The sequence below is a fragment of the Tachypleus tridentatus genome, chromosome 6 (genome assembly GCF_004210375.1).
Source record: "Tachypleus tridentatus isolate NWPU-2018 chromosome 6, ASM421037v1, whole genome shotgun sequence".
NCBI lineage: Eukaryota > Metazoa > Arthropoda > Merostomata > Xiphosura > Limulidae > Tachypleus > Tachypleus tridentatus.
In genome coordinates, this window is record NC_134830.1 from 34,221,731 (window position 1) to 34,245,400 (window position 23,670).

At 36.1% G+C, this 23,670-nt stretch overlaps 1 protein-coding gene across 6 annotated transcripts in view; it reads right to left on the reverse strand.

Annotated features, from left to right (window-relative positions):
* LOC143252218 (discoidin domain-containing receptor A-like) overlaps positions 1 to 23,670 on the reverse strand; it is a 356,540-nt gene that overhangs the window by 122,892 nt on the left and 209,978 nt on the right. Inside the window, exon 1 of one of the 6 annotated variants that reach the window (XM_076504016.1) lies at positions 829 to 1,178. The exons of the other annotated variants lie outside the window; for them this stretch is intronic. The gene's annotated coding sequence lies outside the window, so the exon portion shown is untranslated. Of the gene's footprint in view, positions 1 to 828; positions 1,179 to 23,670 lie in introns of those variants that run through there. 6 annotated transcript variants of the gene reach the window in all.

Genomic DNA, 23,670 nt, shown 5'->3' on the forward strand with positions numbered 1-23,670 from the left:
TTACTGGTACAGCGGTAAGTCTACGAATTTACAACGCTAAAATCATGGGTTCGATTCCCTTCGGTGGATTCAGCATATAACCCGATGTGACTTTGTTGTAAGAAAACACATTCACACACACTTAACGGAGAGCAGCATGATGGTAATGAAATCCACAAGTCTATACAAGGTATAATAACATAGAAAATACACAGCAACACTACTAGTGTTTGTACCAGATATGATATTTAAGTATGTGGATATCAAACCACGATTGTCCCACCTATCCCAGGCTTATCTTTAATACAATACTACAAATATACGACAGGAAAGGGATAATCTGTTCTCGTTCTCACTGTATTCCAAATTATCTGTACTTGGAGTTTTCATTGTTATCCTAAGGTTTTCTGGAGTATACGTAGAAACTTTACGATACCGTGAAAATATTTCCAGTTGAGCTAAGCTAGCTTATCAATGTCAGCTTTCTAATAATCACCTTCAGGAGAAAGAAAAAAAGTGCAGAAAATTAGCTACGCAGATAGGAAAAGTCTGCCATCAAGAAGGGTGTTTTTGTAACCCAGAAATGATTTCCCTTACGGAAACTCGTGCCTTGACAAACGACGCAGAACTGGAATAAATGTTCCTGGCACGAAAGTCATAAACGTTAATAATCAATCAATACGTAAATAGCGAGTACATGCAAAAAAACTCATAACATCGTACAATTACTTTTTTCTACATTTATATCTGTTTCTCATACCTTTTCTTCCAAGATGGTTACGTATTGATTTATATAGGACTGAAAAAACAACAACAAAACATTATGAAGAGAAACTTGGCACGACTTACCCCGTTCTAGTCGTTTCTATCACATCGCTCTACATAACATTTCTTTGTAGGTTGAAAGGAACACGGGAAAGTCTCGAAACAGGTAACAAACGTCTTCTTGAAGCAGCAAAGGTGAATGTCTAATTCCACGGAAGAACCATACAGCGTTACCTCGCCAATGAACTGATAGCAGTTAACTGGGCGTTTCTACACGGTCTGATCACAGGTCTATAGGCCAAGATTTATATATGGCGCTGTCTTTGGTTCAACTGGCAACGCTTCAGGCATGACCGGTACACGAGTTTAGAAAGAGATTCACAACGACCTTCTACCCACAACATGCCAGGGTGCGTTCTGACGGCGGTGTCGCTTCTGCTCTGGTACACATTCTAAAAGCTTTTCTTCTAGCGACATCTAGTGATCTCCGGGAGAATTTAGATTCACCTTTCTTTATGTTTCTCCACAGCCTGCTCATTTCTTTCTAACAAAGGCGATTTCTGCTTACGTTTGTAATCTAGTTTCTGCTTATTATTATTATTTTTAAAAAATAAGAACACCTATATATGATATTATTACTATTTTATCATTTAAGAATAAAACATTTTAAAAAAATGTTCTGTTTGTGTGTTTACTCATAGCAAAGCCAGATAGGACTATCTACCGAGCCCAACGCGGGGAATCGAACCCCTGATTTTAGTGTTGTAAATCCGGAGACATACTGCTGTACCAGTGGCGGACTCCACCAGAGGCAAAATGTTCTGAACTAATTAATACTAATCGCAAGGTATATTAACCATTTCTTAGAGTACTTACACGTAACAGAAATAACGTTAGAAACTCTGTAGTCTAAAACTTTATGACAATATGTGGTTGTGTTAAAATGAACCTTACATTTTTGAAGACTCTTTAAACTAATCTGAAAATAAGGCAAAACAAGATATTGTGAGAATGAAAAATACCTTTGATCTACGGCTAAAAGTGCTCGACTTAAAACAATCGATTGGCGTTTGAACAGTGACGAACTTGTAAGACGTGTCTGATACTATTCTTTTTATCATGAAACGTACTGCTAAGGGAGATTATAGCGTGTGTGCTGCTATGACCAATGAAAATGGGTTTGTTGCTAAACTTTCGATATAATTTCTTTAGTGTTTATATACTTTCATACAATATAAAGGCTAGTTGAGTTATGTGGTTTCTCTATTATCCATTTGCATATATAGGCATTGCTATAGCTCATAAATAATAGTTCATATAAAGGAGCATGGTCAGGTGGTTAAGGCGCTCGACTCGTAATCTGAAGATCGCGGGTTCGAATCCCTATCGCACCAAATATGCTCGCCCTTTCAGCCGTGAGGGTGATATAATGTTTCGATCAATCCCACTATTCGTTGGTAAAAGAGTAGCTGAAAAGTTGGCAATGGGTGGTGATGACTAGATGCCTTCTTTCTAGTCTTACACTGTTAAATTAGAGACGGCTAGCCCTCGTGTAGCTTTGCGCGAAATTAAAAGACAAAGAAACAAATTATAAATCAGTATAGTGGAAATGTGTATAATTAGATGTATATTCGTGGCAGGGAAGAAGAAGAAATTCCAGCCACAATACAAACGTCCAACAAATAGGAACAAATCATGAGCTGGGCCATCATGTATTGTGTCATGATTTTCAGAGGTAGTAGCAGAAGTTTCTGTTTTGATTGTTTTGAATTTTCCGCAAAGCTACACGAAGGCTATCTGCGCTAGCCGTCCCTAATTTAGCATTGTAAGATTAGAGGGTAGGCAGCTAGTCATCACCACTCACCGCCGATTTTTGGGCTACTCTTTAACCAACGAATAGTGGAATTGACCGTCGCATATAACGTTCCCACAGCTGAAAGAGCGAGCATGTTTGGTGTGACGGGGATTCGAACCCACGACTCTCAGATTACGAGTCGAGTGCCTTAACCACCTGGCCAGGCTGGATCGTACTAGCAGAAGTAAGACCCAAATTACGTTGGGAGGAAGATGGGTGTACCATCTATCTAGCCTAAACCCAACTTTGCTAACCTTACATAATTAAGAAAAAGAAATTGAGTGCTTGTGAGTAACTTAGTTCACAATGCCTCACATTTTTACTACCTTTCGCTGTCTCCAGCGAGACGTGAAACGGCGGTTTCTCATAAGAAAAAAAAAATAACAAAACAATGAAATAAATAAAACTAAACTAAAAAAATCAGCAAAACGTAATAGACAGCAAAATAATTCTTGGAGTTAACATTCAAACCTTCAGAATGACGTTTGGACATAAATACCAGGATGTGATGTACAGTAATGTATCACAAAATACCACATAAAGCATTACTCACTTATAATCTGGCTTTGAACTGATTAAGGGAATTAACAGTCACTTGATAATGCGCTTACAGCTGAGAGTGCGGAGCATTTTCAGCTACATCAAGTCTCGAACCCTAGATCATCAACCTGCTACCTGATACGCTTATCAAAAGTGTATGTACACTGTATGCGTGTATATAAAAACATACTGGTATATATTTGATTAGATATTTTAAATTATGTCATAATAAATATAAAATAATGTCTAAACAGATTTGAAAATAGTGATTTAAACAACATTATAATATGCTCAATAAACATAATTTCTAAAAACTTATTATAAGGGATACAAGTGGAATTACTTATTCAATATTTCATATATTGTATAGATAGATCAATGTAGAGGTAGTTGTATCACCTTCCTTATGTAAGACCTTTCACTGTGTGGATCTCTTTTAGGTATATTAATGTAGTAATAGTTAAATCACCTTCCCTATATAAGACCTGCTACTGTGTGGATCTCGTTATGCAGATTAAAGTAACGGTAGTTATATCGCCTTTCCTATATAAGACCTGCTACTGTGTGGATCTCGTTATGCAGATTAAAGTAACGGTAGTTGAACCACCTTCCCTATATAAGACCTGCTACTGTGTGGATCTCGTTATGCAGATTACAGTAACGATAGTTGAACCACCTTCCCTATATAAGACCTGCTACTGTGTGGATCTCGTTATGCAGATTACAGTAACGGTAGTTGAACCACCTTCCCTATATGAGACCTGCTACTGTGTGGATCTCGTTATGCAGATTACAGTAACGGTAGTTGAACCACCTTCCCTATATAAGACCTGCTACTGTATGGATCTCTTTCAAAGCATTGTAGATCCAAATAGTACCATGGAATAATGAAGGGCTGGGAGCTATATTTATAATATTGGTTAGGTTTAGTACAGTAATACCTTAACATCCTTGTATTTATGTTCAAATGTCTTCAAGGACAGTTTTACTATATCCTCATTGTGATAATGTATTCTATTTTTTTTGCTGTTTTTTAGTTTCATTTGTTTCACTTTTTGTTTTTATGAAGTATTCTTCCTACATTTAGCTGCAGATTAACAAAAGGTGGTAAAGATGTGATACATTGCGGGCTCGAGCACTCACATCTGTTCTTACGAAAAATCATGTGAGGTCGGCGAAGTAATGATGAAATAAATAAAACTAAACTAAAAAATCAGCAAAACGTAATAGACAGCAAAATAATTCTTGGAGTTAACATTCAAACCTTCAGAATGACGTTTGGACATAAATACCAGGATGTAATGAGTAATGATGTATTTCAAACATAATTTGGATCTGACTTCCACCAATATCTCCAAAAACCTTCAAAAATTAAAGCTCAGTATTGATTACATAGAAACACAGAAATACATGTATAAAGAGAATGACATGTTCATTGATTTGATTTCTTTGTTAAAATAACTACTTATTTCAATTCAAAAATACAATAACAGTAACTTGTACAGAAGATAAGTTTTGATTTATAATGATTATAAGTTTCAACCCATATTAAGCGGTTACTACGAGGCGAGAGTTACATTAAAAAGTAAGATGAACTCATGACTTACCTTCTGTAAAAATTACTGTTATTGTGTGTCCAATAAGTTATTCAGTTCAGTAAATTCCTCACTAAGTATTAAGTAATTATTTTATGTTTATTCAGTGAATATAACAAATTATCATAAGTATTCAGTTTATAATATAAGCAGTTACAGGCGCACAAACTCACGCGCTTTTAGCTAAAATAAATAGTGCATGTAATAATTTACCACAGTTTTCACATATCTGAGCTTTCGTGATTTTTCTTCTTCAAACAAAACTTATTTCTTTGTGTAAATATATGTGAGAGCTTATCTGTGCTTGTATAGCACTTTCTTTTGTCAAGGCCCTGCATGGCCAGGTGGTTAAAGCACTAGACTCGTAATCTGAGGGTCGCGGGTTTGAATCACACCAAACATGCACGCCTTTTCAGCCGTGGGGGCGTTATAATGTTACGGTTAATCGCACTGTTCGTTAGTAAAAAAGAGTAGGTCAAGAGTTGACGGTGGGTGGTGATAACTAGCTGTCTTCCCTCTAGTCTTACACTGTTAAATTAGGGACGGCTAGCGCAAATAGTCCTTGTGTAGCTTTGCGCAAAATTCAAAACAAACCAAACCAATCAAAATATTTGACAATATCACGTGATAGCACAAACTATTTGGGGTGGTGAATACTGTAGACAAGAATGCTGTTTTACTTTGTATTTATGACGAATGATCACGATAAAAGAACCGATTGTTCTGATATTGAATTCAAAATATAACAGCCATTATACACAAATATAGAATATATGTATAAAATAATGAAATCGTTGTACACATTTGAATGTTTAAATTACAAACATAGAACATGTCTATAAAATAATAAAGCTTTTGGAACGTTCAAAATATTTACTCCAGTTATGTTGATAACGAAATATTAACAAATTGTTCACATTCGTAAATAGGATTGTGCATAATTATTTGTATCCTTACATAGTCTTTAAATATTTTAAAATGTTTTATACGAAAAATACGAGACATTTTTGATATCCTTTACTAGCAAAAATAAATATCTATTTCACGAGAAATATAAAATACTTCGAATGGTTAAACACAGGAAAAATGATATAGACCTGTACTGAAAACATAATTAATGCCCCATCTCCGGCTGGGTCAGCAAAAAGTTTCTAAACATAAAATGCTAAAATCCAAGGTTCGATTCCCCATGGTAAGCAGTGGACATGTAAGCCTAGTTTAACTTTGTTCTACCATCAGACCATCAGCATTAACATGATTTGTACATGCACTGCATTAAAAACTACAGGATGACGCAAGACTGGTCATTAAGTGTTCGATTTAATGTATAGAACGAATCATTTCTTGTAACATTAAGTCTTCCACAAGTAATACGACAGGGTAAATGAGATTAAGTACATTTAATATTATTATCTACACTGTACTCCGAGAAAAATAAAATAAAAATTGCCATAATGTGTACTGCTAGCGAGAATGGGTAAATTTTGTTTAGGACAATGTCATATTTTTAACCCGCAAGCCAAATCAATACAAAGAAATTCACGAAACAGAATTCGTATCATAAATCACTAGATAAGATAATTTTTGTTTTTTTAAATCTAAGATTAGGGAAGAAATGATGGTACCTTAAAGCAAGTAAATACATATAACGTACAAACGTTTTGGAATACTGGAAATAACACGCTAGAAAATCCACGGAAATAATTTCCACAGGAGAACTCACAAAAGGAAACCCTAGCGTAACGTCCGTTTTGTTCTTTAGGGTGAGTGCATTATCACGTAGTGTCTATTTCAACACCGTAAAGTACGTCAGGTTTCTTTCAGCATAACGGTATTTCAGTACTTGGAATGCGCTTAATGAACCCAAGAACAATTTGAACCACGGGAAACGTGATAACAGCAGAATAAACCAAGACGAGTAATCGTTTAATGGTGGCCAGATCGTGGACTTTTAGGGTTTTAATATAACCTTGCATGATTTTCAGCTATTGAACAGAGAAAAGACAGACAACCAGTGGTATTCGTTACAGGAAGAAAAAATGCTTTGTTCGGTTTTGAGCTGATTAAGGAGATTAGCCACTACTTTCATAGCGCGCTTACAGCTGAAGGTGTGAAACAAGTTCAGCTACATCAGGTCTCGAACTGTGGATCGCCTGGTAGGCTTATCACCAGGCCAAGACCGACTTACACAACAATAACGGTCTTCATTGTATAATTTACCTCTCTAGTCAAGAGGTGGCGTTTTACTCGTGATTATAAACGTATAAATTAATAAACTACGTTATGTGAAGATATACACACAGGTACATTTCAATATTTATTCTGTACATTTGACACATATAGATACACTCATGTGCACACACGCACACATATACATATAGATACACCCATATACATATATAGCCCAATTGGTAAAGTGGTATGTCTGCGGACTCACTGTGCTAGAGCCCTACTTTCGATACCTGTGGTGTGAAGAGAACAGACAGTCCATTGTGTAGCTGTGTACTTAATTACAAATAATTAATCAATATACATATATTTATTTATTATCTACACTTTATATATATATACATATACATATAGACACACCTATGTACATATATTTATTTATTATGTACACTATATATTCACACACACAAACCAAGAGTAAAAATGTGTAATAACGTTAGTGACAGTGTGTCTCCGCGTATCATATACGATAATATTCGTGTTGTACAGGGTTACATAGTGAAGGCGAGAGTTCCAATTTAATTAACCTTTCTCCGTGATCGATACGAACAGTTGTTCTACTGTATATGTAATCCGTCTTTAATCCGGAAGTTCCTGATATAGTTTGTATTTCGCGCAGAGCGGTGCCGCTCGGAGTAAGCCTAGAGGGTGTTGATAGTTATTAATTTTTTTACTAAAATGCTCATGTTACCTGAGAAGATGCTTCTCAAATCAAAACGCAGAAATGTAACAAATGAGCAGCTTACGCAAATGTCCGTCAGTTAATTGAATTCGGATTTAGTTTCTATTTCACTGATTTATCATGCAAATAGCTGAGAGCTGAGCGAGCGTATATAATAAATCAGTACATGAACTTAAAGAAAAGAAGCAATCATGAGAACATTAATGAAGCGAATAACATACCAGTAAACAGCGTACAAAGTATAAATTTTATTTCGCAAGTTTTGTATTCTTTCAGAGATTTCCTATTTTTGTTGTTGTTCATATGTATGATTGTTTGTTTGTTTGTTTTGAATTTCGCGCAAAGCTACTCGAGGGCTATCTGTGCTAGCCGTCCCTAGTTTAGCAGTGTAAGACTAGAGGGAAGGCAACTAGTCATCACCACTCACAGCCAACTCTTAGGCTACTCTTTTACCAACGAATAGTGGGATTGATCGTTACATTATAACGCCTCCACGGCTGAAAGGTCGAGCATGTTTGGTGCGACCGGGATTCGAACCCGTGACCATCGGATTAGGAGTCGAACTCCTTAACACGCTTGGCCATGCCGGGCCCCATATATACGATCCAAACGAAAAGTAAACTAAGCAATTGGTTTAGCTTTTTTCTTGTATACTTAAAACTCATAGATGGAAATCTTAAGTTTGCTTGAGAAGTTATATATGTGGTTATATTTAGATGAAAATCGCTTCTGACAAGACACTTTTAATGAATAAGAAAGTTGAATATAAAATCACTAAACTTTGGAAATGAAAATATAAAAACAGACACAGATGTCGCTTAGTTTGTACTATGAAGTGTCCAAGCAGATATGCTCTAAACGGCCAGGACTAACGTATAACCATTCCTGCTGTCCAGAGAGAGGGCAACCAGCCACAACACCTGCTCTTCTGATCAGAGAGAAGGTAGCCAGTTACAACACCTGCCCTACTGTCCAGAGAGAGGGCAACCAGCCACAACCCCTGCTCTACTGACCAGAGAGAGGGTAGCCCGCCAATAACACTTACTGTCACATACATTCTCAATTGAAAGGGCAGAGTTCAGCAGTATTATGTTTCGATTCACAGTCAGGCATGCTACAACTAAGTTACTTCAAGCCCTTAAAAACGCAGTTTTCAAAACACGATCAATTCTGAGCTATGATCTTGAACAGATATATCTATCTGTAGATATTTTATCATACGTATTGAATACATTTAAACACACTTTTTGGTTTGTTTTAACGAGAAAGTGTACCCAAAACCTTCAGCGGAGGTCAGTTATCCAAAGTGAGGTTTCCAATTCCATGAGGAGGTAAGAAAAAGTTTTACCGACAAAACTTCGCCGTCCCTTTAACACTGAAACTTGACTTTATTGGAATGAATCTACGGGTGTTCAGGGTTTTAGCTTTGATTTGAACAAAATTTATCTACAAATAATTCAACATTTTTAAAGTAATTTGGTATATTGTACCGTATTTGCAAAAGAGAATTACAATTGTTTGACACAGAGTCACGAGAAAGAAATATTTTAAATATAAGTTGTTACAACATGTTAAACAAAGAACCATAACAGAAGAAGTACACAGTTTGGTGAACTAGTGTTCTGAGGCTGTTCTTATGCATTTCACTTGTGAAATATAAAGCAATACCTATCAATTATCTGTTCTTAGATGGTGGGCAAAAGAACTGGTGAAAATAGATTAAAAAGTCTGTGAAAGAAACGAACTTACAGTCGTAATGAACAAGTAAATGAAACAGTTCTTAGCGAGTGAGACGAATCTCTTCGATATAACTCTAACAAGTCACTCCAGTCTCTTGTAGAAAGGTTTAAGCAAGACATACCATTCTTTTTCGAAACAGCTCTAAGCAAGACAAACCAGCCTCTTTGAAATACCTTTAAGCAAGACATACCATTCTTTTTCGAAACAGCTCTAAGCAAGACAAAGCAGTCTCTTTGAAATACCTTTAAGCAAGACATACCATTCTTTTTCGAAACAGCTCTAAGCAAGACAAACCAGTCTCTTTGAAATACCTTTAAGCAAGACATACCATTCTTTTTCGAAACAGCTCTAAGCAAGACAAACCAGTCTCTTTGAAATATTTTTAAGCAAGACAAACTAATTTATTGAAACAACTTTAAGTAAGTTACGCCATTCTCCTCGAAATAAGTTTATGCAACTGACACCAATCTATTGGAAAGAACTTTAAGGAAGTCACACCAGTTACTTCAAAACAACTCCAAACAAGTCACACAAATATTTTCAAAACAGCTCTAAGCAAGTCACACCAATCTCGTTGAAACAATTTTAGGTAAGTCACAGCAGTCTTTTCGAAGCAACTATAAGCAAGTCACACCAATCTCGTATAATTTATTCAGTGTTTCGAATATTTCTAATAATTTGTTATTCGCATAGAGAATAAAATTGCAATAAAGAGTTTTAAGGAGAGAAGAAAGCGAGTTTTTACAACATTTTAATAGTGATTGATACCTTAAGGTTTAGTATAATCTGTCATAGAATGATATAAAACTACTGTACGTGTTGGAAATGATATTACAGTATGTAGGTGTAGGTCCAATGTAGTTTCTGTTATATTTGTCTTTTCAAGTCGTTGTTATTGTAGAAACCGAAGATTTGTTGAAAGGTTTGCTCTTTTAAGCTAATAAAGTATAATAATCATTCAGATTTTCACTCCTTCGTACTAGGTTTGCTTACATTTGACAGCACACACACACACACACACAAAGGAATGTTGGTATATTTTTTAGTACTCTAGGTGAAGACAGACGGTTACAAATTACACAAGGTTTCGTCGAAAGGTGATCCTAGCTTGTATTTATTTTTACTAATAATCGCTGACAACGCAAATCTGAAAAACCAGCCGTCTCGCGCCTCAGCTTATGTGGACTCCCCACCAAGGTGCTGTGCGGTAGCGTTCCAAACTGTACACTTCCAGTGATCCCCTCGTGCGTAACAGCGCGGTGAGTCACAAAACACGAAAACTTTCTTTCTAACATTTTCTTAGTATCAGCAGGACCCTGAGGGCAGGGGTTGTTATCTTCAGATGTCCTACCACTACTGTTCAGTACACCGACTGTCCTTTAAGGTGTACGTTAAATGTAGGTTTCACTTGATAAAAACAACCTTCAAGATTAACTATTTTTACTGATAGCCCATAATGACTATGAAATATTTCGGCTTGAGTACAGCGGATGGTATCTGTGAAAGAACAGTGGAAAGTCTCCAAACGATATGCCCCTCTTTTACCACATATCATATAAACGTTATGCTAAAAATGTCTCTTATCTGACCTATTTTATATCCATGAGTCAGAGAAGCAGAGTGCCATCGAAAGACGCAAATATAAGTGGTGTTCAGACGAAAGTCTTGTTTCACATGTGATACGGTACCAAACCAATAACTTATAAATAGCCGTAATAAGTAAAGTTCAAGAAACAAGCGCATGCGCACACGTGTTATATAAACATGTTCTTTATCCACTGCGGTTGTTCCTATAATCCTTACAACCATCTAATGCAAAAACTCGCTAACAACTTGAGTCTTGTATTGTTGAACAAGTCATTTCGAACAGCCCGGCATGGCCAAGCGTGTTAAGGCATACGACTCGTAATCTGAGGGTCGCGTGTTCGAATCCCGGTCGTACTAAACATGCTCGCCCTTTCAGCGATGGGGCGTTATAATGTAACGGTCAATCCCACTATTTCGTTGGTAAAAGAGTAGCCCAAGAGTTGGCGGTGGGCGGTGATGACTAGCTGCCTTCCTTACACTGCTAAATTAGGGATGGCTAGCACAGATAGCCCTCGTATAGCTTTGTGCGAAATTCAAAACAAACAAACAAACAAAGCATTTCGAATATTGTTTTCAAATCTTTATGAATTTCAAGTGTTTTCGTGGAATAAGCAAGATAACTTAATAACTTCTACTTAAAAAGGTATCCCAATGACATAGTTTTAATACTTTGATGCCCAGATAACTGTTGAGTAGCTTTGTACTTAACTACAAACACACACACAAACTACGTAAAAATCGCAAAAGAGAAACTTCACAAAAGAGAATCCGTTTCCACCTACCATAACTGAGTCCAAAGAAAAGGTTTTCTCTTTGGAAAACGAAAATATTCTGATGTACGAATTGAATTGTATCATTGCCTTTTTTCTTTCAATTATTGGCCCCGGCTTAGCCAGCAGGTTAAGGCGCTCGACTCGTAATCCAGGGTCGCGGGTACAGCGGTATATCTGCGGATATACAACGCTAAAATCAGGGGTTCGATTCCCCTCGGTGGGCTTAGCAGATAGCCTGATGTGGCTTTGCTATAAGAAAAACACACACAAACACAGTTATAATGTGACGGTCAATCCCACTATTCGTTGGTAAAACAGTTGCCCAAGAGTTGGCGGTGGGTGATGATGACTAGCTGCCTTCCCTCTAGTCTTACACTGCTAAATTAGGGACAGCTAGCGCAGATAGCCCTCGTATAACTTTGCGCGAAATTCAAAAACAAACTTTCAGTTATTTCTTATTAATAGGGAAGTGAACGTATTGGGGTGGTTATTAATCACTTCATTTAAGATTAACTTTTGATTCAGTGCTGCCAACGGATACGTTTGTTAACATTTTGAATTTATACGTAGAAGAAATAATGAGTAACTAGCCAATTAAGGAAAATTTTCACCAACACGAAATTTCCGTGAGTTTGTAAATAACTAACATCAGCCTCGACTCTGGATATAGAAATTCAAATAAGGTTCCTTAAAAATAAAATTGTTTTGAATTTCATTATTTTTTCATAAATATAGTTTTAACTAAAGTTCTGCATCTATTTATATATCTGTCTGTCTGTCTCTTTTTATAGAAAATCAGATTAACCATGACATCACAATTAAATCTTCGGTTTCTTGGAATAAGTAAGAAATTATAAAGCACTTACCATGTATAAAATGTTTGATTTCAAAGTTTGTTTGTTTTGAATTTCGCACAGAGCTACACGAGGGTTATCTGCGCTAACCGTTCCTAATTTAACAGTGAAAGACTAGAGGGTTTGTTTTGTTTTGAATTTTGCGCAAAGCTGCACAAGGGCTAGCTGCGCTAAGACTAGAGGGAAGGCAGCTAGTCGTCGCCACCCACCGCCAACTCTTGGGCTACTCTTTTACCAACGAATAGTGGGATTGTCCGTCACATTATAAAGCCCTCACAGCTGAAAGGACGAGCATGTTTGGTGCGACGAGAGTTCGAACCCGCTACCCTCGGATTACGAGTCGAGCGCCTTAACCACATGGCCATGCCAGGATGGTCGAACGTGCCACAAAACTCCTGTTTCACACGACTCACAACAAGATCTCTCTGTCAAGTACGTCAACTATTAACAAAGTGGAAAAAGTATAAACACAGTTGCCTGAGCTGTATCTCATGTTTTCTTGTTTCTATTGACAAAATCTAAAGAAAAGTTATCTAGAGTAGGTTATCTTTATATTGATTTCGAACTGAGGAAATTAAAGTAGTTGGTTGATTATATATACACACATTAAAAATGTTTATGTACTATATATATATATATGTAAATATTTTATAAATTATACATACAAATTGAAATATTTTATGGAGCATATATACATTAAAATAGTTTATGGACTATATATACACATTAAAATAATTTATGGACGATATATACACATGATAGAGAGAGAGATAATTAAAAATATTAATGAAATCTTCATTATGTCTTATGATAAAATTTTTTGAAAATTTGGACATCAAATAAAACGGAAATTTCGGCAGTGTAATGCTAATTATATAACATTCTGTATGCTAAGCACATTTTGATTTTAAGTGTTATCGTAGTCGCTGTGTTCAACATATCCAAAGCTCATCCAATATAAGATGAAACACCAAATAACAATACTATGTTTACAAGCGCCACCAAATGATTTGAAAGTTCTTGGCCTTGTCACTTAAGCATTCGATGATGTAAAAGCTGTTACAGTAGTTACAACCTTTGTGTCTTTAGTCAGCTGGAATCAGTGTCAGCTTATTTCTGACGTTTGTCAAGGATGATACGGTTAGTCAGCCAGCGTGAAGAACTGTTGTTCAGACGTTTGGTATCTTAATCAAAGACATAAGTTGCTAGTCAGTTCATCTGTTGTGTACGAGTTGTTTGTGTCAACAGTTAGCAGATAAACCAAAAAGGTTCGTGGAAGATATGCAAAGCCAACAGTTCCAGATCAACTTACTGGATCGTGTTTGGTTACTTGGCATGAAAATTGCTTTAAGTTTCAAAGGAGAGTAAAAATACCCCGGAAAGATGTAATATCCTGGCGAGATGGTGATATTAGGCAGTTCGATTTGTGCTGGTTGTTCACAACCTTTCAAATTCGACGACATTTTTGGACGTCTATTTTATTTTGAACTTAAAATTTGGTGTTTTGTTGCTGTTTTTTTTCGCAACACATCTTTTTTTATATATATTTAGTTTGTTCCCTGTTCTGTAAATACTTTTTCAAAATAGGTATTCAAATATGGTAGATTCTTCAAGAATAAAAGAAAGCGATCTAAATTGACAATTTACTCTAGGGTTGAGGTATTCCAATAGATCCTTAGAATTCGTGAGTGTTTTATGTGTATTTATCATCAACAATATCGTTATTTCTGGAATGAAATATCTCAAAATTAAATCAAAATTATCTCACCATCTCTGAATTAGAGACAAGATTACTTAAATAAAACGTTTCATATAGTGTTCGATGTTTCAATACAAATTTTTGAAAGTTTTCTATCGACAAATCCTGGTTAAAACTTTTACTCTAGATTGAACATTGAAATGTTGTAAGCAGGGCTGGGCTATTAAGACTTCTGTTCCTAGTACCATTACGAAAGCCACAACTGAAACAGATAGTGAAAGCATTTATTCTCATTAGGTTGCCTAAGTTGCCACCAAAATATTTGCTTATTAGTTCGCATATATGTAAAATAATAATTGTGAAACAGGGGCCGCTCAAAAGTAAATCCAAAAATTACATAATTTATTTTAGTTTTGCGCAACGCCATACGAGAGCTGTTTGTTTGTTTTTTGAATTTCGCGCAGAGCTACTCGAGGGCTATCTGCGCTAGCCGTCCCTAATTTAGCAATGTAAGACTAGAGGGAAGCCAGCTAGTCATCACCACCCATCGCCAACTCATGGGCTACTCTTTTACCAACCAATAGTGGGATTGACAGTCACATTATAATGCCCCCACGGCTGAAAGAGCGAGTGTGTTTGGTACAATGGGGATTCGAACCCTCGACCCTCTGATTACGAGTCGAGTGCCTTGACTACTTGGCCATGCCGGGCCTGTTTTGTGGGACGGGGATTGAAACTCGCGACCCTCAGATTGCGACTCATGCATCCTAATTACCTGGACATTTTATTACTAGCATCATGTGATCATCAGTGAGAACATAATTAATAGGGGAATATATCAAAAACTGCTTTATTAAACGATTTAGCTTTCCATTTTCTAATATACTGATTTTGTTTCAATGTCTTTTCTGACCAAACGAATTTTTGTTTTAAAGAAGTTCTTTTTTATATTGCTACAGATAGTAGTAAACCTTTCAATCATTGGTCTATCGGTTATCCAATGGTAGGACATCTTTGTAACGGCTATAGAGTTTCTTATTTACATGTTAATTCTTTCATATGAAAATGGACGTTTCATATAAAATGAACTAAAGATAGGCGGGCTACAGTTTCTATCGTCGACACTTTGTTGTAATTGATAAAACAAACTCATCGGTTCAGATGTTATATAGCATTCCACATTAATTTTCTTCTTGCACGAATGACAGGTTTTGTAAACGCAACATTTGTAGCAACTCAATAGCATTCGTAAATAGAGAACAAAAGGCTTGTCCTATAAAACCAACACGTCTTATGTACATATCCACAGTTGACATCTGAGTTACAGAGTTTCAAGTTTCTCGCCTAAGGTACTGGCGGGATTCGGTTTGATTATAATAACGTTTTAAATTGTGTAGTGACGTGGTAAATTTCCATGAAAAACTTTGGAGATTTGTCAGCATTCTGTTATAATATAGAATGTAATTGTTTCGAACACAGACATGATCTCAGTGGAAAAGCACTGTTCAATTATGTTTCCTGTTTTCGTTTCAGTATGTCTGTGAAAATGAAGTGTGCCTTTTCTGTAAATTCTTGCACATGATTACTAAATTTCAAATCGTCTTGTGACCCAGTAGGTTAAGAAGATGGTGATGCACTTGTCGTGTTATGGCCACTTTTCATTCCAAAAACAGCTTCGGTCATGAACTTTGAACCTCAAAAGGTGGTTTATTGTGTTTAAAATTCACCAAAGCGGGCATATTATGTTCCTAATGGCCCCCACCTACAACTAGTTACCTGCAGACAACAACGTGTGAATCTACCCAATAAGATACGTTACTCTCCAACCCATACGCACTTTCAGCTGACCTTCATGTTGCTCTTGACTTGTCGTGATCTTTATAAAGATTCATAACAATAACGACGCTTTGAAAGCGAGATTAAATCATCTTATGATGAACTAGCTTTTAACGTACGTATAAAGTTATGCTAAAAAACTCACGTCCGCTCTATGGTACAGCAGTAATGCATTTTTATCCTCACAAACATGTAATTCAATGTTGACCTGTGATTCGGAAATGCTCGAGCTGTCCGTGAAACCATCGGATTACTATCCTTGTAGCATAAGCCGTAAACTCATAATGAATACTCGGGCTGCTCATAACAGAAAACTTACTACCCATTATCTTCCACCTTGTCCCTTAACACCCGTTTCAGTTCCCCAACCTCGAAAACACGAATTAAATTGTACGATCTCACATGTAAGGCACTGGAGAACAGCATTGCTATATCTGGCTATAGCTATCAATTCCGTTTCCGCTGAAGCTAAGAAATAGAACGACCAAAGAGCGGAATCCAGATATAAATAAATTTCTTGTATCTTTGTGATGTGATGCTCGATCCACTAAAGGAATATTAGTGACAAGTGAAGGTTTACTGTAGTTTATAATCCTTCATACGAGCAAAATTATGTCTTAGTCGTTTGTTGTTTTATATTTAAGCTTGAAGCTACACAACAGGCTTTCTGTACATTGCTCAGCACGGGTATCCAAACCCGGTTTCTAGCATCGTAATTCGGCAGACATACCGCTGTGCGACTAGGGCGCTTTAGTTGGGCTACTAAGAATAAAGCAGCTAGAATCATAATTCAAATTTAAAAGCACTTTTCGTAATTAATTAAGAAATGCGTATATTTTTAGTAGAAAATATAGATAATTATTTTCGAGATTGCTTATCATCTTTGTAACCAGGCTTGGACTATACCTACCCCCAGTGACACAGCGGTATGTCTACAGATTTATACTGTTAGAAACCGTATTTTGATACCCTCTGTGGGCAGAGCACAAATAGCCCTTTATGTAGAATTGTGTTTAATAAGAGACATCAACTATTTTAAAACACCAGTTTAGAATATACGTATTTACAGAGCCGAATTTGAAGGAGGGGAAACAAACGGAGGTAGTTGCACTGGACCCTTTGAATCGAAGACCCCCAATATAAGATAAAAAAAACAAACAAACAACATAATGAAACATGTCACTCTGACACCAATGAGTTCAGTCTTATAAGATTAGTCAAGAAGACGAATTTACTTGCTTTTAATAGTGGTGCACAAAAACACAGACATGATCTCTGTGTTTTATTCTAAGAAATACAATGGTACTTGTAAAAGAAAAACACATTCCAAGGCGAAGTTACTAATAAAAACGATAAATTAGAAATATCATGTTATTTTGTAAATATTTTGTCGATCTTTCAACAAACGCATTCGTTATCGTTACTTTCTAGTTATTACAAAAACAGCAGCGAATAATTAAAATTCCCTGGAGTGGATGACAGAAGGTTTGTAGCAGTTTATTCACGATTTCGTTTGATACAATAAAGCGGTAAATAAAGTAAAAATAAGCTGGGTGAAAAATAGTAGGAAGTTAACAGTAATGAGAACAACGAAACTAGTTCTGGTAAATGTAAAATAATATACATAAATCCAAGGTTCTAATCTCGCATTGTTGTTTACATCACATGTCACATTAATACGTCGTTCAGGTTGAAAGTAACCAAAAACCACACATATTTCACTCGCTCTCTCTCTCTCTATAAGGGATTATAGAACATTTAATGTTCTGTTTTGTTTATTTGTTTGGAATTAAGCACAGAGCTACACAGATGGGGATCGAAACCTGGTTTTTAGTAATTTGAGTCCACAGACATACCGTTGTGTTAATGGGGCAGAGGAGGCAAATTCAATGCTCTGACAAAAGTTTTAAACAGGATGTGCGTGTTCTAATTGGCCTGGCATGGTCAGTTGGTCACTAGTTCGAATCTCCGTCTCACCAAACATGTTCGCCCTTTCGGCCATAGGGGCGTTTTGATGTTTCAATCCACTATTTGTTGGTGGCGTTGGCGGTGGGTGTTAATGACTCATTTGCCTTCCCTCTAGTCTTTCATTGCCAAATAGGGACGGCTAGCGCAGATATCCTTCTTATAACTTTGCACGATATTCAAAGTAAAATAAACCAAGCGTTCTAGTCGTATGTTTATGTAGTAAAAACACCAACGTTGATTCAGACAGAACGAAACTTGACCTCTAACTCAGAAAATTAGAACTTTGATGGAATGAACACACCAATTTACTGAAAAGAGCAGGTAACAATGCGCAGAGAAACCTAGTGTTAAGATCTAAGAACAACAAAACTAGCTAAACGCTGAGTGAGATGTAATAGTTGTGGAAAGGGGAAATCAGGTTGTTTATCTGAGGAAATAAGATATAGACAAGAAAAACTAAGAACCTCGATGAACGAATTAACCTTTTAATTAAAAATTAACAATGTGGGATTTGTATTTTTGTTCCGAGTTAAACATGATAGGTTACCGTATATACAAAACTATAGGTAAAACTTATGACGTGGCATAGAATCTATAATTAAGAAATAACACGATTTTTCTATCATGTATATTTTATATCTTGTTAAAACAAGAGATAAATAATCCTTAGTGAGTGACTTCTTAGTAAGAAAACGTGAAAGAATAAACATATATCTTTAGTTTAGAAGCAATTAATTTAAAACTAAACCACTTTAATCAGTTTATTAATGCGTAAAAAAATCTGTTTTTTTTCTTTCTTTAAACGCTTCGGAGTGAAGGTATTTATTCTACTTAAACTAAATCCGGATTTTAGCAGCTTTAACACTGGAATTGTTTAGCAGGCAAATAATTTGGTTGTGAAAGGGAATGAGAATTTGTTAAGAGTAAACGACAGAGGGCTTCTCTTAATTTATTTATGATTTCATTAGGTACAAAAGTAATAGAAACAATTTATTTATGATTTCATTAGGTACAAAAGTAATACAAATAACACTTCCCGCAGTTTGCTTCTTCTAAATTTGACATACAATATCAGCAGAAAAGAAACAAGGAATAAATGATGTCCTGCAAAATACGAGCAGCTAAGGTTAGAGTAGAGTAGCCTGTTGTCAAGTAATAGTGATAAAATCACCTATTTTGTCTCAAGAGGCTATTTCAGAATAATGTAATGATTTGGAAAGAATTCAAAGAGGGGTGTAAAGGAATTTTAAACTGCCTTATAAGACCTCGTACTTACTACAACTTTCACAAGTGCTTTTTCATCACGAGAGCTTAAAATAAGACAGAAACACATTGGAAGGTTAAAACAAATTGACTCGTTCTCAGTTAGTGTTTGTTTGTTTTGAATTTCGGGCAAAGCTACACGAGAACTATCTGCGCCATCCGTCCCTAATTTAGCGGTGTGAGGCTAAAGGGAAGGCAGTTAGTTATCACCACTCACAGCCAACTCTTGGTCTACTCTTTCACCAACGAATAGTGGGATTGACCGTAACTTTATAACGCCCCCACGGCTGAAAAAGGCAAGCATTTTGGTATGATGGGGATTCGAACCCGCGACCCTCAGTTTGAGAGTCGAGCGCCCAAACTACCAGGTCATGTCGGATTACAATTAGTGTTTGCAACATGTTTTTTTTTTCCAAAATAATATTCTCTAAAACATAATAAATACTAAAATATCAAAAAGGACAATAAAAAACAATCTTATTACTGGGGTGCGTTTTTTAATCACACGTGTACAAATCAAACATGCACGCAATTACTCATATATATACGCATGTGTATATTAATGTTCTAGTTATTTATAATTAAATATTTCCATCACTAAAATTATCTCCTCTGTTTGGAAACATTAATATTATAAGTTCCTGCCTGTGCAGTATGTAATGCAGTCAATAACAAAGCGTTTCTTTGGAATATCCAATATCCCATCATCACGACAATCCTACCACACCCTGAGGTAAAGTTCTTCTTTTATGAGTTGAATAAGAGAAAGTGATGACAATAATCTTTATAGAAATGACAGCCCCTTGAACCCCAACTTATTTCCAACATGTCCAAAAATTAAATACCTGAGAAAATAATACGATATCCTAAAAACTTGCTGAAGCGGCCTCTTTCAGAAATCCCGTGGGCACAATTTTTTATTTACCAGATTACGGTTCAGTATCTTTTCTAATATGATTATTTACTTTTTATTCTTATCGGCATTATCTGTTTGAAACTTCACTGCGAATTTCTAACCTTAGCTTTGCTTTTAAATTTAATTCTTGGGATAACAACGTTTACATATGGTTTATGATCCATTTCAATGATCATTTTATACCACAAGGCACTTCCTTCTATTACACTATGTAACACAAATTTTGTTCCTGGATAGTATGTGTTATTTCTTAATTGCTTATGTTGTAAAAGTACAGAAAATGACCATTATTTCATTCAAACTTTGCTTTTGTGAACTGGATAATGAAATTTAGAAATTAACCTATTTTCTATGTAAAAACGGGCAAATTTGAACATTTTTATTTGCATAAGGTCTGAATAAAACAACATATGAATCAAGATTTACATGTATTGATACTGAAGTTATACAAAAGCGAACAAAAATGTTTAGAAGTGAGTAGTTTTTCGAGATTTGCGACTGTAAGTCTCTTTCACGTATCAGCCCCCAAATATAGCCTCCCACCATATTTCCGTTATACGCTCCCAGGTCACAAAAGTAAAATCTAAAGAGAAAAATAGGTCTTTTTCCATTTACTTTATGCATAAGCAATTGGGAACTAACACTTTCTGCCCAGGAACAAGAAAAAGTAAAAATTTTGTTACATAGTGTTATAAAACGTAAATTGTAGGTTTCAAATTTATCCAGTGCTTTTATTTTCATCACATATCTGAAATTCACAAAAGCTGAGTGACGTTTGAACCATTAGAAACGTAACAACATTGTAGGCTAAGTATACCCTCAATACCAGAATACATGCAGTCATTATAATAACAATATTTTATAAAATCTGAGTAACGTAAACAAATCGACTTGAGGCAGGTGGCTTGGCACTAGAGAAGTTTGTTCTCCGAGTATCAATTTTGCAATATAATATTATGGACAAAATTTTGACTAAAGAATATGGGCCAATTTAAAAAAAAAAACAGATTTTCTTTTGCGTAATAATCAAAATGTAATGACATGGTCTAGAATCAGCAAACTCCAACTAGTTTATAACAAGATCATATCTCTTTAAAAAATCACATTATCAACACACATTGAAAGGCATTTGACAAATAAATCAATGTATGCCGTTCGAATGCTTGGTTTAAACTTATCTGTTCTTTTATGTGGTTGTCAAGTCAACCTCAACTTTTTAAGTGAATCTTTATAGCACACAAAGAAAAGCCACTAATGGTAAGTGAATCTTTATAGCACACAAAGAAAAGCCACTAATGGTAAGTGAATCTTTATAGCACACAAAGAAAAGCCACTAATGGCAACTGAAAGATTTACTGGTTGCTTATCCCTCTTCTTATTCAGGATAACTTATATCAATGAAAACTTATTGATTTGTCAAAAAGATGAATTTTTCTTCCTCTTAATAGTGGTAAGCAAAAAGCTCCCCTTGAGGGGGTTTTATTCTAAGAAATACAATGGTACTTGAAAGAAAAACATTTTAAAGTAAAGTTACCAGTAGGAACGCTACATTCGCTACATTTAAAATAGGAAGGCAAACAAATCAATCCAATGTTTAGGAAATTTACCGATATTACGAGCAGATGAAAAAACAACGACAACTTTACGGATAAATACACAGTATTGTTTGTTTTGGAATTTCGCACAAAGCTACACGAGGGCTATCTGTGCTAGCCGTCCCTAATTTAGCAGTGTAAGACTAGAGGGAAGGCAGCTAGTCATCACCACCCACCGCCAACTCTTGGGCTACTCTTTTACCAACGAATAGTGGGATTGACCGTCACATTATACACCCCCACGGCTGGGAGGACGAGCATGTTTAGCGCGACGCGAGCGCGAACCCGCAACCCTCAGATTACGAGTCGCACGCCTTACGCGCTTGGCCATGAAATACACAGTAAATCGAGGCTTAGTACGTACAGGAGAAAGCTCTTGTTTTTATTTCTAATAAATTAAATCTTTGGTCGCTAAATTTATGACAAGACAAATCAATTATTTTGGTGGAAGTTTAAAATGTTTAAATATCAGTTTTCTTTGTATAAATTTTTTATATTCCTTCATCTGGTTATACAGTGATATTATCACAAATATTTGTGAATATTTACATCCAATCGTTTATTTACAGTCAAAACAGAAATCCTTTGGCCTGGCATGGTCAGGTGGGTTAAGGCGTGCGACTCGTAATCTGAGGGTCACGGGGTCGCATCCCCGTCGCGCCAAACATGCTCGCCCTTTCAGCCGTGAGAGAGTTATAATGTGACGGTCAATCCCACTATTCGTTGGTGAAAGAGTATCCGAAGAGTTGGCAGTGGGTGGTGATGACTAGCTACATTCCCCCTAGTCTTACACTGCTAAATTAGGGACGACTAGCGCAGGTAGCCCTTGTGTAGCTTTGCGTGAAATTTAAAACAAACCAGACCCACTAAACATCCTCGCCCTTTCAGCCGTGGGGGCGTTATAATGTGACGGTCAATCCCACTATTCCTTGGTAAAAGAGTAGCCCAAAAGTAGGCGGTGGGTGGTGATGACTAGCTGCCTTTCCTCTAGTGTTACGCTGCACAATTAGGGACGGCTAGCGCAAATAGCTCTCGAGTAGCTTTGCGCGAAATTCAAAAATAAAACAACCAAACAGAAATCCTTTATTTCAAATGCTTCGTGAATATATGCTGATGTTGGAGGGGTGTTTAGTAAGTAGATTTAGAATTTCGAATATACGCTGATGTTGGAGGAGTGTTTAGTAAGTAGATTTGGAATGTTGAATATACGCTGATGTAGGAGGGATGTTTACTAAGTAGATTTGGAATGTTGAATATATACTTATGTTGGAGGAGTGTTTAGTATGTAGATTTGGAATTTCGAATATATGCCGATGTAGGAGGGGTGTTTAGTATGTAGATTTGGAATGTTGAATATATGCCGATGTAGGAGGGGTGTTTAGACATAATGAGCTACTTGTTACCTGAAATTGTCATCATATAAAGATCAAATAAATGTAAATCAAAGCTTTCTCGTAAACTATGAACCTGAGATAATACGTGTTGATACGGAGGTTATAATGTTTTGTTTTTGAATTTCGCACAAAGCTACTCGAGAGCTATCTGTGCAGGAGGTTATAATACACAACGAGATTACCCCAGAAAAGTTGTTTTCCTTATGGGTTTTGCATAAAATTGCACAGTTTTTCAAATAGAAAAAAAAATCATTTTTGATTCAGAGTGAATTATAAAGTTATTCAAATATGTGCACACCAGTGGTAGGATTTGGATCAATTTAATATGACTGTTTTTTATCACGTCAGGTACAAGATAGCCCCTTACATGTTTTAACATTCTAAGCCTGCTGATATTCAA